The following is an 18573-nucleotide window of genomic DNA, read 5'->3' on the forward strand; positions in this document are numbered from 1 at the left end:
TAATAAATAAAATCCAATTTGTGTAACGCATCAGTTCAATTTGTACTTTTTAATTAGTGGCATTAATTAGCATTTGAGATACGTTCATTTGTTATTGGATGGAATTTTCTGCATACGCAGTAGATGAAAATTAGTTTATTTTTTAATGATTATTGATATTTGAGTTATTTATCGGTCTAAAAAGACGAGAATGTGTGATCATCCACCAGTTTTAGCCCGTAAGTATGTCATAAATGATCTAAAACAACAGTTTATGATTAATTTTAATATGCAGTCAAATTCCTTAAACCCAATTGTCATTACGAAGATAACTATGAAAGTTAATTAAAAGTTAAATTTAATTGCAAATGACGCAAACGGTAGTCAGTGTGAATCCGTTGGTGCACTTAAACAGAGGCTTGAGTCAAAATGGTGGATGAGCACACTTACTTTAGGTAGTTGGTAACACTGTCTTCCATCAAATTTGCTGTTTCAAATCTGTTAGTTTTAATTTTTTCCACGTTCAAATTTCCACTATCTTACATTTAAACATTGTGAATTTTTGTTTGGGTTGCCATAAAAATATAAAACTATTAAGTACCTGCCTGCCTGCATTTGTGGTTGTACATCGTAAAATTTTCATCGATTTTCCACAGTTAAAACAGTTTTTACGTCATTCCGCCGTGGAAACATCGTAGCTCGGGTGACACGCGGAGTATTAGTTTTACAAACGCGAAGGTTAATTGGTTTTGTTTTATTTGTTCCGCAGCTCGTACAAGTGTCAAGAAAGTTAGATGGGGTTTCCAATTTCAGTTTCGGGTCAAATATTCCCCTTTAACATCTGGCAAACCCTAAACTCTTATGTGGAAACCTTGAGTGACGTTTTATGTGAACCGTAACATTTCCACTAGCGCCAGTGATTGTATATTGCCGGTTGCAGACAATTTAACACCGCTAAAAATCACGGCAGGCGTTCGCCAGGGACTTGATATAGACGAATGTCCTGACGGTAAAGGGTGCAAGTCAGCGACACGTTCTGCTGCCACCATCTAGGCCAGTAACATATCGTTACATTGTTGCACCTCCTGGTCGCCGATTCATTGTTCTGATAATTGATTTCGATTCGACTAGTTCACAAATAGACCTCGTAAAGCATATTTCAAAGCTTTGTTCGATCACTTCTATCAGTCTGATGTAATGTAACTTTCTGTCTATTTAGGTTATCATGTCGCGAACGCGTTAAGGAATTCCGTTAGATGGTGACTAATTGAGCTATTGCTAATGAATGTCGTGATTATCATGATTAAATAACATGAGAATTTGCTGTATCAACAACAAACAAGAAGATAATTTGATTCCATTGAGCTACGGATTAATAATAATAGCGGTTTTGCCGTTACTCGATTTTATTCACCGTTCCAAACCTCCAAGTGTCACTTTGTTTTCCCATAGTGACATACTGAGTATGTTGCTATTGTTTGCAAATTGAAATATGTTCCACTGGGTAGACGTTTTTGTTTGAAATGTTTACTTATAATTTATTATACAGCTCCATCTGCATTGAAAAAAAGAATCTAGTCAACCGTCATTCACATTCATATTTATTTTTAAATTTTTCAACTCAAATATAGTTGCAAACTGAACAATGAAACTTTGTAAAGGCGGTTAAATATGTACAAACTAAATAAAAGACCAACAAAGCTAAAAAAATGGAACAAATCCATTATTAACTCCACAACCAGCGATCACTGTTAAAATTTTAAAGTAAATGGCATTTCCATCCATCGTGCTCTATGCTGTATGCCTCTCCCATTTCACGAAATGTTTTTCTTGTTTCCGTTATTCCGGGTATTTCCCAAGTGTCCACAAAGGTATTTGTATAAATTTGCAAATACCAACGCGAAATAAGATCATTTATAATATTTCTTGTCGGGATTTAATGCGACAGTTTGTACTTTTGCCTAAAGTTTTTAATTTGTTTCTTGTATTATTTTTTTGAATTGCTCAATTTAGCTTCACTTGTCTGTTTAAAAGTGCTGTTATTTCAAAAACAGCTGCAATAAAATTATTGTACTACGGCGGCATCAATTTCAGTTGTTATTACATACTTAAAATCTTGTTTATTTCACATTTAATCTTTAACGAGCCTAAGCAATTGCTCAGGTGCTTTATGACTAATATAACTTGTAAAGACATTTAAACTCCATCAGTCGAGTAGCGAGATGCCAACTCGAGAAACAAACTATCCGTCACAAGTAAAGGATTCCCCAAGTGCTCTATTTCCTTAAAACCTCATTTTTCCTGCAGAGAATTAAAATAAAACTGCGGCTCTGTGATTGGCGTTCAGGAGAGCAAATTACACAATGCTGATCTTTTAAAACTTCTGCAATTCCTGCAATGCAATGGTAGAAGCATTGATTGACATGTATCCACAACGGGTATCTAACTTATTCTGTTCAAATCTTGCTAATTTCTAAAATTGCTCCGTTGTGAATGGGTAAACTCTCTGCAGGAAAAATAACGTATTGGCAGATGTATCTACATTTGTATTTAGAATTCGTAGATAATACATATTTATTTAGTTTCTACACTTTTTAGATTTCTCTATAAAATTCTCTACATTCCTCATTTTAAATCTTCGCGTATCTTTAAATTCTCCTTTGAAAATATTGACATAAATCTTCAAAATTTTGAACTAAGAGATAACAATGGTCCATAGTTTCTGTGGCGCAGTTTATAAATCCGAGTTAATGGCATCTAGGTTTTGTGGTCTATAATAAATAACATTAAAACAAATTTCTACCCGTTATTAGACTCAATGGGAATCTGATTTTTGTTGAGGTCGTAGATAATTTCGTTTAAGTTTATTACGGCATATTGTACTTCAGTATAACTCAATAAAACATGCTGTGGAAGCTTTAAACTTAGTTGCAGCCTCGAGCCAGTTGGGTCAACGTAGGAAAGTATAAGAACAATGAAGTTGTCGACTGAACGCTGTGTTAGCAACCTGCCTTCCTTTAACCTGTAAAGAAGCTCAGAATAACGGATCGAAATAGATTTAGAACCCCAAGCGTATACCCATCAACGACGTGATAACTCGCTGTCAGCATCATACGAGCAAAATATTAAAAATTTGTCGGAGAATAAAAAACAAAATAATGAAATTATCACAGTTTCATTCCGGGAACGAAGAAAATTTAAAATTAACAATTTCAAAGTTGCACGCATGGATGAGTTCATAACTCACAACTGCAGGATCGTTGTTATATCATAATTCAGCTGGGGCGTAAAATTTTTCGGCGTTGTGACATACATATATGTGCGACAAACTAGTTTTCTAATGCATAATGCATCATTTTGTAATCTATACCGGGGTGGAGATATTTGAACTAGGAAAAAATGTCATGTGCCATGCACAGTGTAGACGAGGAAATTGAATGCCTTTAAAAATTCTTTTCCGTTCTGAAATGGAATGGCAGTGTGACTAAAGCGCGTCCATCTAAATCAGAATAAAATTTAACGTTGAAAATACTAAAATTCATCACGTGTTTACATCGGTACAAACTTTTTGGGTGATAATTTCAACAGTTTATTGGCAACGATATTGGGTACAAGATACGAAATAAATAAGTCACGTTGGTTACTTATTTCTACAAGAAGCTGTTACGAGACGCAGCTCGAGCAACAGAATGTATAGCTTTAATATCGCAGTTATAATTTTTAATATCTGTGAAGTATTTTTCATTTCCACCTCTACAATACAAATATCAAACAGAATGTACGACACGCTCACGAGAATTGGATACTGGCGTTTCTCATAACCCGAATTCCCACAATGATGTATTCATGTGAATTACAATTTAGATTTATACAGATTTGTAGGACATATGGAATTGAATCACCCTTGCAAAAACAGTTCCAAAGTTTACGTTACATCTAGATGACCGATCCGATACAATAAAAACGTACCTTCCGGAGGAATTTACTTCTAAGGTTCACACATTATCAAAGGTTTTCACTGAAAAATCTTTCAGGGTAAAATCTCATCCCCTTTGCGTCGATGAATAAACGCGGCAATGCCTTTCATTCCAAAAATTCTGCTTAAATATGCAAGTAAATATTGTTCTAAGTGCAGCCTGTCTCTGAGAGCTTAGGCGTTATCTCTTATAGTGAGAAATAAATATTATTCTAGCGACAATGGGGGTAAATTGTCAAAGGCTTTAGAAGCATAACGATGCATCAACAAGTGATATACAACGAACTAAACAAAGAACAGCTTTATTTTACAAGCTCCATACTTTAAGGTCTTATTGTCAATTTGCCAAATAGAAATTTATTTACGATTAATTTATTAGAGAAATAAAATACCAATTTCAGAACAAGCTATAAGAAATCACCAGACTTTGATTATTTAAATGACAAAGTTTAATGTCAATATTTAGCTCTATTGCACAAATCAAATCTGAAAGTACATCTTAAGGTAATAACAATTATACTGTACGATTGCAAGATAAGGTATGTATTTTATTGACAAATTCTTAGCTCTAATAAATCCTTTCGCAGAATTCGATAAATTCAAGTTCAATTCAAGTAAATTTCCAACAAGAAGTAAAGTTAGGAAGATCTACAGTTTCAGCTATTAAAAAGGTAATAAAGCAGCGCAGCTTTGTTTTATACCCGAAGAAAGCTACAAAACTTGATTTTTAATTAACTACTTCGTTCAGATAAATTAACTGCTCTGATAGGTAGGTAGATACATAATATAACGTATGCTGTTGATTATTTACTTAAATAAAAACATAAGAAAAATCACATTGATTTAGAACGATGAAATATGCAGATAATTCCTTCGTATCGCAACAGAAAAAACTGTTAATTTTTTACTATTCAGTTCATTTAATTTATATATTTACTCGGCAAAAGAGCAAAAATTATGCACATGTAATTAACATTAGAATGTCACGGGTTAAGCGTGATTTATCACCTTAGACATAATGAAGTTTCACTTTTCTTTAATCTTGATTTATTGTAAAATCATTCATCGTTAGGAATCTTTGCTAATGTCATAATTGTCAAGTTTAATGTCTCGGCCTATCTTTAATATTCTGGGTAAAGTGCCTTAACTGCTCTATATTTGACGGTCGACGAACGCAAGGAAGAAACGAGAAACTAAGGTCCCTAAGGACCTATTGCAAACTGTGGTCTCGTCATTTACCAGCAGCTGGCCACCAGTTTCTATGTCGCTGTTATTACATTATCAAATTTCCGTAAGAAAGCGTAAATTGAAAAATTTAGAGGAGAAACGTGTATACATTATTCAGTGGAAATTAATCTTAACAAGCGAGAGTAGGTACCGAAATTTTCGTAAAAATGAACATCCATCGGTATCACCGAGCGTTAATTTCTGGGGAAAATATGCTTAGATCCTTACTCTCTGAGTGAAAGTTTGGTCGACCTCATGATTCTAAATGACACGAATAATTGTCGGAACATCATTTTCCTTCTTTAAATGAACATTAATGGTTTGGTTAGCATACTCTTTATTTTTCATTAAAACGCGGCAGAGAGCTGATTTAGCTAAACAGTTACTAGTAATGGTAAAGGCGAATAAAAGGACATACGCATCCGACCGTCATTAAATTCATAGGACCCTGAACCACAGATTCATTAGAAGTGTCCACGACCCCCATCACTCAAAATCATCCCAAAATATCTAATTTACCCTTCATTAACCACCAATATTGCAGAATACTGAAACACGAAAAGGACAATGATCACTTCCAAAGCGGAAATTGCCAAGTACAGAATTTTCATTATATCGCAATTTAAAAATCTAAGGAATTTCTAATGGCAATAATAAAAATTCGCATTGACGCAATGCATTGAAACAATAGCACAATACCCGTCTGTCGAGAATTGTCGTGTGAGTAATAGATCTCCGAGTTTTATTTTCTATATAAAGCAATTTTAATTGGACATCGACATTCTTGACCGGACTGGGATAATTGTTAGCATGTAATGAAACATGATATATGAGCTCATTAGTGTAGTTGGTCTATTTTTGTGAAGAAAGCTACTACACCATTATTCTTTCAGGTGTTTCTTTACGTAAAACAAGAAAACGGATTAGGTTTAATTGTAACAGTATCCATCACCTGATAAGTTAGATCAACCTTGATAATTATTTATGGTCTTTCCAGGTACGATCCAATTATTTATTCCTTAGAGTTAAAAGATTTATGATGGATAATATAAACGTTTCTAAATGGCACACAATTAAAATTCTCTTGTAATTATTAAAAATTTTGCAACCAAAGCCGACATAAACCTCCGCATTTTTACTTTGAGGTAAATTTCATGGATTATTCACAATTATGAAACGTTTACTCTTTCAGAGCTTTTAATTCCAAAGTAAATTGTTTCTAAAGAGAGCTCCAAATAGCGAGAACATGTACGACCTAAACAACTCATGTGTCTTGAGAGAATTATTAAGCGTAAGTAGACCAAGCTGCGAAACTTTGAAGCGCATTTATAGCACTTTAGATATAAAGCTCGACATCCTGTCATTGTGTCTAATAAATTTCATTTAATTTTCTGTCTTTACACGGCTGGTGTTTGATAAATTCAATTCAATTCCACGGAACGTCTGAAGCGATTTTTTTTCTAATAACCAGATATAAATTGCTTTACCTGCCCGAGAAAATCCGCTCATATTCGTATATCAATTCTGGGGGGTTATTTATTTATCTTTAAATTTGTTCGCCTTTTGGATCCGACAATGGCCTGCGTTTACGTAAACGAGTAGCTATTTGGACGAAATTGCATTTGCTTTGTTTTCATATGTTTCCAGGCTAAATGGACAGATATAACGCGGTAGGCCATGGATTTCTTGTATCGTATGCCAACTCGGCAAACCTCATATTCCCCTGGCAAATGATATAAGCGGCCATGAACAATCTCTACGTGTTTGTAACTTAATTTATCCAGTTGTATTAGCACAGAGATAGTTAGCAGCAGACCGGTAAATTAAAGATAAATACAACTTTGGAGACAAAAATCATAAGCAATCCAATGAAAGTTCAGCCATATCGTGTAAGAAGTGTTAAAATTAAAAAAAAATACAAACCAATATGATCAATAACGAAAATAATATAATTTACCTTTGTCAGCAGCGAGAATGTTGTGAAATAGCCAATGACCTGCAATAAATAAAAACATAAAAATACGACTATTTTTTTTCCTAAACTTTATTATTAAATAAAGAAAACGAACATGTACCGGTCTAGAAAACTACGCAGTTTAAGAATAGTAGGATAAATCAATTCTTGCAATAAATAACAATCATCAAAATCGGAAAATTTATATAGCGTTCGTGATATCTTTCAATTTGGTTTTTCAACACAATAAAATCAAAAGCAATTTTTATTTGATTTGTGTTCTAAATCGGTCTAGTTTGATAACTCAAAAAATATTCTATAACTTGAAGTAAAAATTTGACACATTAATTTGCCATCGAAACAGAAAAACTACATTTTGATTAATTTTACCTTTAATTAATAGACAAATAGACAAACATGAAAATAGCAGTCCATACATGTCTGTGAAAAAAGTCAGAAATTACCCCTTGATTGGTTTCATGGCCAAACAAAAAACACTCAAATCAATACAAATTTTATGACTGCGCGCCTAATGGAAATTTAACTAATTTGACATGCTTTACAATCCATTTAATCCATTCGAAAAATTAACTGAAAATTGTAGATATGCAAATTATTTAATTATTCAATCAATACAACGAGTCGTCGAATGGACCGCCGCAGAAATTGCTTCAATAAAATATGCAGCGACATGTTTTACATTAACAAGATTAAAAGTTTGCAGATTTTATCCTCGAATTGTACCATCATTTTCAGATTCAGTGAATGCTGGGTTCACTGAGACACAGAAAATAGAAATTAAATTTGTTAATATTGTTAGTTCCACCCTGAGCAAAGAAGCAAAAAGGCATCTCTTTGCGTTCCATGAAGAAAATTGTATTTGTTGAGACGTGCCATAATAGGTTTATAATGAGGTGATTCCAAAAAGTAATTATAACGTTATGTTTGTGTGTATTTAAATCCGATACTGTAAGCACCTAGACGAGGTATTTTCCTACGAATATATCTAGCTGATATGCCCAATTTTAAACTTTCCTAATTGTGTCTTAATGACCAGTGAAACAGTATAAATACAAAGCCATGTTCCATTCTAAGTAAGTATATCCTATAATACACAATGAAGTTGTTAATTGTTGGAATCGCTTTAGTGGCAGCAGTAGCTGCAGCTGTTTACGAAGTCTATCCAACTAAATACGACAACCTCAACATTGATGAGATTTTAACTAACAGACGCCTTTTCGACAATTACCTTCAGTGTTTATTACAGAAGGGCAAATGTAATGAAGAAGGTTCTCTTTTGAAAGACATAATTCCTGATGCTCTCATTACCGGCTGCAAGAAGTGTAACGAACGTCAGAAGGAATCAACTGAAAAAGTAATCAGATTCTTGGTAAAGGAGCGCAAGAGTGATTGGGACGACCTGATCAAGCTTTACGACCCACGAGGAGAGTACAGGGAGCAGTATGCTCATTATTTGGAAAAATTATAAAAGAAGAAGCCAACCAGTAATGAGGTGACTTGCAATAAACAAAATTTCGTTTATTTTTAATAAAGTATTAAATAATTATTTGTTGTTATTCTGTGACCTCTAAAATGAAAGTTCTCTCTGAACTATGCAATTACTGCTGTAAGTAATAATTAACACAAGGAAAGAAGTAAAAGTCGCAATCATTTTATCCTATTTCATCGTGGATTTATGTCGACTTTTTTTTTAAAGCATGTCCTCGCCATAATTTAGCTCTCATGCTACTCTTGATCTAATCAATATGCATTTAATTAAATTTAACACCAAAGCGTGTTTTGGAATACACGACATATTCATTGAGTGCCATTGGGTTTCAACAAATCATCCAATTAAAGATTTTATCGTGACGATTTTGCACGGTTTTGTGTTTTCGAAATGGCAGTAGCGATAGTAACACTAGATAATGAATGCGTCGTAGAAAAGGCAGAAAAATTTTAGAGAAAGAGTCTTTATTTAAGAACCTGTTTTTAACTCTGAGCTCCTAATAACAAATTTTTAAATATACATTTTCGCAAAACACTAGAAATTTACATATTTTGTAATAAAAAAAATTCAATAAATTTTAGACAAGTCTCAAAATTGATGTCCAAAAACAAGAGAGAAGATAAAACAGTTTTTGGATTTTAAAAAACTGAAAATTTTTGTTGACAATTTCTTCAAAAATGTAAAAAATCTGCCTTCGAAAATTATACCCAATTTTTAATGTGTATTTGTTTGCAATAACTACGAAAATGTCTATTTTGTTCGCTCATAAATTTGCATAGAAACAACAGAATTTTCATTTATAATGCATTTTTGTTTAAAATATCAACATCAATAATTGACAATAACAAAAACTTTCATTACATTTGGATAATTATAAAAATTAATTTAATTGTGTTGCACAATTTATATTTCAAACTCAAATAAAATTCATTAAAATTCATACATAAAATCAGATTTTACTGTTGTTTATTATCATAGTTGTTATTACCTGTGTAATATTATATTTATTTGCGTCCAAATAATACACAAAAAAGAAAAAAAAATGTATGTATGTACATATTACATTTAACAAAAGAGTGCAAGCGTTTCCAATCTCCGAGTATGTACCTACCTATTGACTATAGGAAGAAGTGAGTCACAATAGAAAGGTTAAAACAATTTCTTAATTACTCAGATCAATTCCTATTATTATGACTCATGAGAGCTATAAGCGATTTTTGTGTCCGAAGATTCCGAAGTCAAAAACTTTTTGAACACATCGTACCCCTTAAGATTAAAGTAGAAGTACGTTACAAGCAGTTTAAGACAAAGGGCAAAACGTAATTTCGTTGATTTATGTTTTATCACTTAAATCAAAAATATCTTTCCTTCTGGAAATAATTTCTTTGCCTCCCCTAAACATGATTAAGTTCGTTCTAAACCTCAAGACAAATGGTAAAATGGCATCCGAAAACGCATGCACTGTGACGAGCCCGCGGGACTACCGGAAGTGGTGATAGTCTACTTGACAGATTTGACCAATCAGCCGGGAGGATATACGATGACAGCGCCTCCGGTGGCCGCTACTTAACCTCGCTCTCCACAGGATTATTACTTCTCTCTGGTTCGCCTTGTGCACTCTCTGCACGGCGCACGGTATTTGTCAAGTTGATGCTTTGAGAACTCTGCAGACGTACAGTGGAAGCTCGGAATTGTTTGGGCTAAAAATGAGAACTTCAGATCCTTCTTACGAGCTGTCTTAAGAGGGTACTTCGCAATCGTAACAACCCAAAACTAAGTAATAAATGTCCACCCATTTTTATTGTTTTGTTTAAGCGAGTTAGAAAGCTAAGAGCGATTTAAATTTCAGTCCTCTCTGTGGCCGTTAAAGGTCTTTTTATGAATGCAAACAATTATATAAATTGCGGTGTCTGTAACTTTTGATGTCACTTGCAGTTCTGCGCTATCGCCGTTTTATAATACTTAGTGATATTTTCAGAGAATTTGTATCATTGTAGGATTTTTCTCAACACCACGAAAAATAAAAATTTGTTTAAAGCAGCGTTTAAATTGTGACTGAATTATCTGACTTCGTAGAATCTCTTACAACAATGAACATTACGAAAGTAAGTTCATAAGTTATTGTCTCTGACCTAGAATGGAACAGAATGGAATTTACTGAAAGTAAATTGCGAAAAGTTTAAATTGTATTTATTTGGGATTACGATTTATTACACCTTAGTGGCGTGGCAGCTTTTTTATTAAACGTAATCTAGATAAAATACTACCAAATTGAAATCATCAAAATGCAATTTTAAGGCTAGTGAGGTACAAAAAATACAGTAGATACAGCGTATAGAGACAACTTAGTTTGGCTTAATCACCAATATAATTTTATTTTTAATACCAACATAAAAATTAAAAGTTTATTAAACATATCGCACCAGAGGCACTAGAGTGGAAAAAATAAAAAGCGGTAAATTGTTTTAATCACAGTATTACAACTTTCGATATAAGCTGATAATAATAAAAACTACAAACTGGAACAATAAATATTTTACAGTCAAGAAATAATTGAAATAATTACAGTTAACTATACAATCGTGATTTTCTGACGATAAAATTACTTTTAAATTATAGAACAATTTGTTCAAATCCGGTCTGACATTAAATTAACATAACTTTGAAGTATTAATAATTGTAGTTCGTGCGCTGCCTTGCATTATATAAAAAACCAATGAATGAAATATGTAAGTAACTAAGAATTTTCAAAACACCTGTTAAAGATAATGAGCAATTTGTTATAGAATAAATAGTAGGTAAGTAATAAAATATTTAGTAATGATTCTGCTGTAACACATGGAAAATCTATTTATAGAAAAAATTCAAATAAAATAATTACATAAATTAACACGGTAAGCAGCAACACCTGTCATGTGTGAGATTTACATGTATGAAGCTGTTGGAAATTATAATTGGAATGCTAATAGTTTTGTGCAGACAAAAAATGTTTGATGATGCTTTCAGCGGAAACATATACAACGCCACATAAATAAAACATCCACATGTTGACACAACCGAAATATAGATTTTGGTATTGCAAATTAAACTTTGTAATTCAACGTGATCTACCTTCTCACACATCTCTCCACATAACCGGAAATTCAAATTTAACATGTGAATAAAACACCTGAATAAGACAAATCTAATTTAACATCTTGAACTCAAGCGTACTTAGTTACAGGTTTTTTCCCATGAACGTTTTTCACATTTATGAATGAAATTACTTATCTACCGGTTGTACTCGCTCATTAATACCGGATGCGGCCGAGGTAATACTTGATGATGTTGTTTCAAGAAAAAAAGAAAATTGCAGTGTCTATCCGCCAGACACAATTCTAAAACAAGTCAGAGATAACTTCACTGCCTATTAATATGGTAAAGTAGAGAGAGTAAAGCTGAGGACCAATTAATTAACAATTAAAATTGAATTGTTTTGTTGTCAATATCAGATTGTAATTATTGGTTTCAAAATGATTACCTTGATGATGAAAATTTAATTAAAATCTGCGCAAAGAACGGATAACACCGTTGCAGTGACTTAATGCCACTCCCACTGTAAGTAAGTTGTCAGTACCACGACTTTACTAAAACAGTATGCGGTGAAGAAGAAAAACTTGTGCATCGATTTATGCTTATGCTATCCATTTGTCCTCACTGGTATTGTTGCCGTTAGACTATAAAACATTTTTACGACATTGCGCTTCAACGAACAAAATAAATTATCGTTGTGTTATTTTATTCTAACTGGATAAATTGATATTTCGCATTACATGCAATCAGTTAATCGGCCTCCCAAAGCGGAAGTTAACTGTGATCATATTATTACTTTAATTTATTAGGTTGTTTCCACACCCTCCAAGCTGCGAAAAGTCGCAAAGAAGTTCATGTTAATTTACCAGCAATTTTGTGTATGTTAATTGTATTTATAATTTTATCAATAAGCGGTTCATGACATTCCAATTAATATTGAGATGACATGGTTGCATGACTTCACAAGCTGTTAAATAGGCTAATTAAATTGTAACAAGTTAAGGACTATTAACAAAAAACTTAATAGTTGGACAAATGTGCACTAGAGGCACAATACTACGAATTTCTGTGACAATAGTAAAATTCATTTCCAACAATAAAATGTCCCATCTGGAGTAGATGAACGGCCCTTTTTCGGCTTTGACATGGTGACAAAATTTATACCAACAAGCATTTAATAACATTACTAAATTTTTTTTAAACCATAGCAATTATAGAAAAAGCGGTATAAAAACATGTACAGTAGTCTCACGAAAAGCTAATAGCGAAAGGTTGCTCACATACCGTCGAGCCGCATTATCGCTCGTTTCGCTGAGGTCTTTTCGAAGCTTGTACTGTAAATAACTATAAACGTTAGATAAGAACGAATAAAAATAAAAGCAAAAGTGAATGTTTGATCTATCTCAAGAATCCAGTGGCGTACGAACCTACAGTTTTTCGTTTGATACTTATTGCATTTTCTTGTAGACTTCTTAAATATTTTTATATATTTGGATAGTTGAGAAATTCACCCAATTTGCTCGGGAAAAATAGATGAGAAATTTGTAGACAATTTCCAAATAAAAGTTGATAAAACATTGATTTTCACTGCAAATTTTATAGTTCAAGGTAACAGTATTATTATCTATAAAAATGTTACTCCTATTACAATAAAAATTGCTTTTAAAATCCGAATAATTGTTCATTTTACCCAAAATAGTGAAATACGCAAACAAATCGCAGGTGCATTTTAAACAATAGTATTTTTTTTAATGTAGGTATTATGCACTATTTTGCAATCTAGTTAAATTAAACATTGTTTGCAGAATGTCGACAGAACCAGATGCGGTGGTGTAGATATCTTATCTGGAAAATGCAAACTAACAAAATTTTATGACTAATATTTTGTAAAACATAGTAAACTCGTAAAATTAACATATGTATTTTCAGTCAAAATTTGAAAACAGAGATCAAGACTTTAGAAGACTCAACATCACATTACTCTTCAAACTAATGAATGGAACTTGCAACAAAGAATGTAGAAATAAATTGTAACTACGACCTTATTGTTCGTGCGTATCTTACAAAACACTAGGTACATAATTGGCAAGCTCTAAATAATTATAAAGTAAACTATGCAGTTAGATTCCTTTTAAGTTAACTTCGCAGCAAGAGCTGCTTGTGAAAATAATTGCTACCGTTTCACAGTAATTAGGAGAATGAATTGATTAACAACAGTACTAAAGTCGCTTTAATTAAGAGCACTGATAGTATGATTTCATCTAACAAATATGTTCTATTTTGCATGCTCAGATTCCTTAAATTTTTCTTTTTTGAATATCGTGGAGTTGTGGTTTCTTTCATTGCAAGTCATCATTCACTATCAATTTGTCAGAACAGATAACAATTTTAGTATCGTTTAAGGCAAAGCTCGTTAAATGAAATAAAAACCACTATTCGTTATCAGTTGAGTTATGTAACCGTCAGCTAACGTCTGCGCGTCTCATCACTTTTGATTCTACTATGAAGGGTGTCATCACCTTTTGTTCTATCCGGAGATGACTTATATCTTCGTAATATATTGATAGATGGACCCAGATACCGAGGATGATAAATGACCCAGTGTCCCCTGCAAATTCTATCCATACACTTCTACGATCATAAATTCCAAGGTGCGAACACTTCTCAGGATTAGATTTTCATTTTTACATCGAAATTTGATTTAGTTTCAGATTTATCGGAAAATTACTTTCTATGTGACTTCCCCTTTCATAAATTATATCAAAATAGTCAGTGTGTTTAACGGGCGCGCCCTCGATATATTGCCCTAAAACTACTGGAAAATAACTCAGAAATTTAATATTCCTTAAAAGCGAAATGTGGAAACATCGCGAATGGTGGAATGCTAAAAATTAAACGCACAGAGACGCGAAAGCCAAAGATTACATTGTGTGTGTCTCTAGTTTATGTAACCAGTAATACAATAACAGGTGCGGCTATAACATTGTTGCCAGCGAAGAAAATTGTTCCTCGGTAAATTCGCGTGTTTTTTCGAACGATGTTGTGATATATTTAAGCTTTCAAAATCTTTTATCAGGAATATGCTTAGGTTGCCGGAAACACGTCTATTGAATAAGCCAAAACATCAAAAATATGATAAACATATTAGTTTAAGTCTACTCACGTACCGCATCCACGGATTTAATTCCCAAAAGAAAATTAATAAAAAATATTACAGTTTTGAAAGACTTAGTAAAGAAAAATAATAAACGAAAATACAATTTAATCCTTCAAAGTCCACTAGGATAAATTATGGAAAATGTGAAACAAAAAGATAAAGGACTAGAATATTTTAATATCATTTAGTAATCATTTTCTTTCAGACTCAGGAAATTGATTCTGCAGAGTCTAAGTAGGTACTCGTTACGGCGATATGAAGGAAAATTGGTTGTTGTCTGTGAACGACAAAGGACAACGTTGTCAGAAATTTGATAAAAAATTTATCCAACTATGAAAACAATAAAGAAAGATGACACAACAGATATGAGTTTATTGTGTTTCATTTTCTTAACGGTCCCTTGGACAAATGCATGTCAGCTGTCAGATATTGTCGAAGTAAGATTGCAATGGTTTTATTGCTTTGGGGATTTGCCAGTTATTTAGCGCTTCAGTTCAATAGATAAAAGGTGATTTTTATTTTGCTCGTAAAGAACAGAGAAAAGATAGCGTGACGTCTCCTGATTAAATACAGACAACAATAGTCCTTTTCAGTTTAAACTGTTTTTCCCAGAAGTGAGGGTGAACATGTTTTCAGGTGGAATACAAGCCAACATCGCACTGTTCAGGCAAAAAGATAAATGCCGAAGATTTAGTCTTTTATTAAAGTAATGACATTTAATAAAGAAAATTGATATTCCTCTTGTAAAAATGTGCTGAAGCGCTTAAAGCATTGTTCAAGAAAGAGAGTAATAAATTCACATCACGAGATTGATGCCACCTATATTTATATTGTCCTTATCTTATCTGTATTAAGTTGCGCTTCATTTTCACTCAATAAAGATTGCTTTTGCTTTTCCGCAGTTTCGTTCGGAGCAACAAAAGAAAGCTTCCCGTTATTAAAAAACAAAAGCAAAAAAATTGATATGTGATTACGAGGGAAATGCGTTAAAGTTTGTATTTTTTGTAAATTGTACCGCTTGTTATTTATCCGTGGCATAATTTATCATTAGCTAAATAGCTCTTCTGAAAAATGAAGCTGTCACATCAGCAACTTTTAATAAAGCAAAAGCAAAACAACAAAATAAAGCCGAAAGCCGAGAATAAAGGTTTTTTCATCTGTGAATAAACACCTTGTTCCGCTCTAAGTGAGACGGGTATGTACTAAATGTAAATTCTCACTATTGTCCGGTATCCTTTGAGAAAATTGAAGACATTTTCTAAACCTTCCGTCCGTTTTTTATAGAAGTTAGATAAAAAGATTATTACTTTAAGGCCTGTCTAATATAGCCATTCTGAAGCGAGAGGAATGGAAACTACATATTTTGATAACCGGATCAAAAAGGCAAAAAGTGTTTCATAAAATGTTTGAATATCTTTTTCCAAATTACATTCAGACATTGGTCATCGGTTTTAAGCGCTTCCTAAATTGCCCATGGCCTTGCAATTTTTGGCACATATTCCATTGTTCGCAAACACAACAATAAGCCAGTTCATCAGCGAAAATGTTTGTTTTATTCATACCGCAGACAGCAGCTGACAAATTTGGCGCCATCTGCTTAATCATCTTCAAATTTCATTGTCTGATCTTGTAGACTGTCAATAGAAATTAAAGGAGTCTCAGGAGGGAAAGACGCTCCGACAGAGAATAATACCTACAGCTCGTGCCGCTAACTACATTAAATCCACACCTGTTCTTCGGGCAGATGTTTTGGTTTCACCAAACCTCAATACACGGACAAAATCTCATATGCGACCACCAACAAAATCCTTCTGTAATTAAGTGCCGCATGTCATTAAATCATATTTATGGTACGGTCACAAGCTAGCAAATTAATTACCGCTAAGGGGGTTTATTAGACGGTGCTTGCGTAATTTAGTGCACTAAATTTTACAATGATTCGAGAATGAGGCATTTAATTTCACCAGCACAACAGGTGCAGAAGTAAATAAAATTTTATGTGCAAAAGTTTGAAAACATTGCTTGTAATAATTATTCGTAAAAGTTGAAAAAGTTGGGAGGTATATGCTAATGAAATAATTAAAATAAGATTTCTCCAATTACAAAGGCTTAAATTATTTATTTTTCTTTAAGTATGTAAAATGCAGGCAAAGTTTATGACAAATAAACCTACCGCATGTTTTACTTTCATTTTTAATTTGTAGACTAAATCATGATTTTAATTAAATTTCGATGATATTGAGCATCCAAAAAACTTAGGACATCTAAAAAATCTAAAGAATCTAAAGAGTAAAAAGATTGAAGTTTCTAAATGACCGAAAATGGTGAAAATATAATTTCTAATATTTGTTGTAAATTCAACTTTATGAAATGAAATCTTAATTAATTTTATCTGTGCAAACACATACACAAAAAAATTTACTCATATTTACAGAATCAAGATAAATGTTTGCTTTTTCATGTGGATGAAAGAATGGTGAATGCGCCGCCTTCAAAACAAAATTGAAACTTTCCTAATAAACTTCAATTAAGAGAAATAAGCACAAAAAGGCGTGATCTCCAAAGACCTAAAAATAACAATTTAAAATTAAAGTTATTAAGATTGTAAAAAGGATTGCAAAAGATAATATGAAGTTCGAAGAGTTTCAAATAATCTAGGTATACTTTCATATTTTGTAAAAACTACCTACATACGAAGCATAAATACAGTCACATTTTTTTACTTATTTTCCGCTTTTTATCTTTTTCTTTTATCCACCACCACGAGTATATAAAGAAGAAAAAGGTTCATCCATTGTACAAATTAAGATTGTTTTAGTTTTTCCCAAAATTTTATTAAGCAAATGGTCCAATTCACAAGCGTTGATCTGCTGTTCTTTGTAATGCAAAAACAGTTCACAACTTCGTGTAACCAGATTAGCTTAATTCTCGTTACTTCCACCAATGGTTTTCTGCAACTTTATTCTTGTTGACAGCTCCAATTTTTCGATAATCCTCTAATAATAATTTAATCTCGGCAGATTAATTTATGTTGAATACAAGTAAGGCTATATTTACATGATTTTGATGCACTTTTAAAGTGAACAAAATTACAGAGAACACAAAATTGCTTCTGCTGTCATCATATTGCACAAAGCACAAATCTCAAAAGCTTTAAATTGCCTCTCAAGTACAAGAAAAATGAGCTCGTCTTCTTTTTCTTACGTAGGTATACTTGACAAATAACCGTTCTCTACAAGGATTTAGAAACTGGTTTACTCGTCCACGCTTAATCTATATTCACACATATAACTTACATGATTGTGGTGCGTTAGCTAGTCTGAACATTTGGCACGCCTAGTCATTGTCAACCTGTCGTCTCTACATTTTTTGAGACAGTTTTTTTTAATATCTGGCGCCTATTTAACCGCGATATTTACCATTTTTGACATCTTGTCCCCATCAGACCCGCAGAATTTTAGGAATAAAATACAATCTCATCTTCAATTTAATATCCTGCAATTTCCCAGCGTGAAATAGTCTAGCCGACGATCTATAGAACATTATTTATTTCCCTTGTACGTTTGTCCCGTGTTGTGCGTTTCTCGCCAGTCCTGCCACTGACAGGGACAGGTGAGTGGAATGATGAAGCGATATGCGACCCGATCATTTCATCTTCACCAGATGCTGCTAGATAATTCAAGAAACACGACCGATAT

General features: G+C 32.9%; 1 pseudogene; it reads left to right on the forward strand.

The window, feature by feature from the left end:
- The first annotated feature begins 8253 nt into the window (after positions 1–8253).
- LOC148179464 (allergen Tha p 1 pseudogene) lies at positions 8254–8625 on the forward strand (annotated as a pseudogene).
- The last annotated feature ends 9948 nt before the right edge of the window (positions 8626–18573 follow it).

The sequence above is a fragment of the Gnatocerus cornutus genome, chromosome 2 (genome assembly GCF_029298725.1).
Source record: "Gnatocerus cornutus isolate USDA-ARS CGAHR chromosome 2, icGnaCorn1.1, whole genome shotgun sequence".
Classification (NCBI taxonomy): Eukaryota; Metazoa; Arthropoda; class Insecta; order Coleoptera; family Tenebrionidae; genus Gnatocerus; species Gnatocerus cornutus.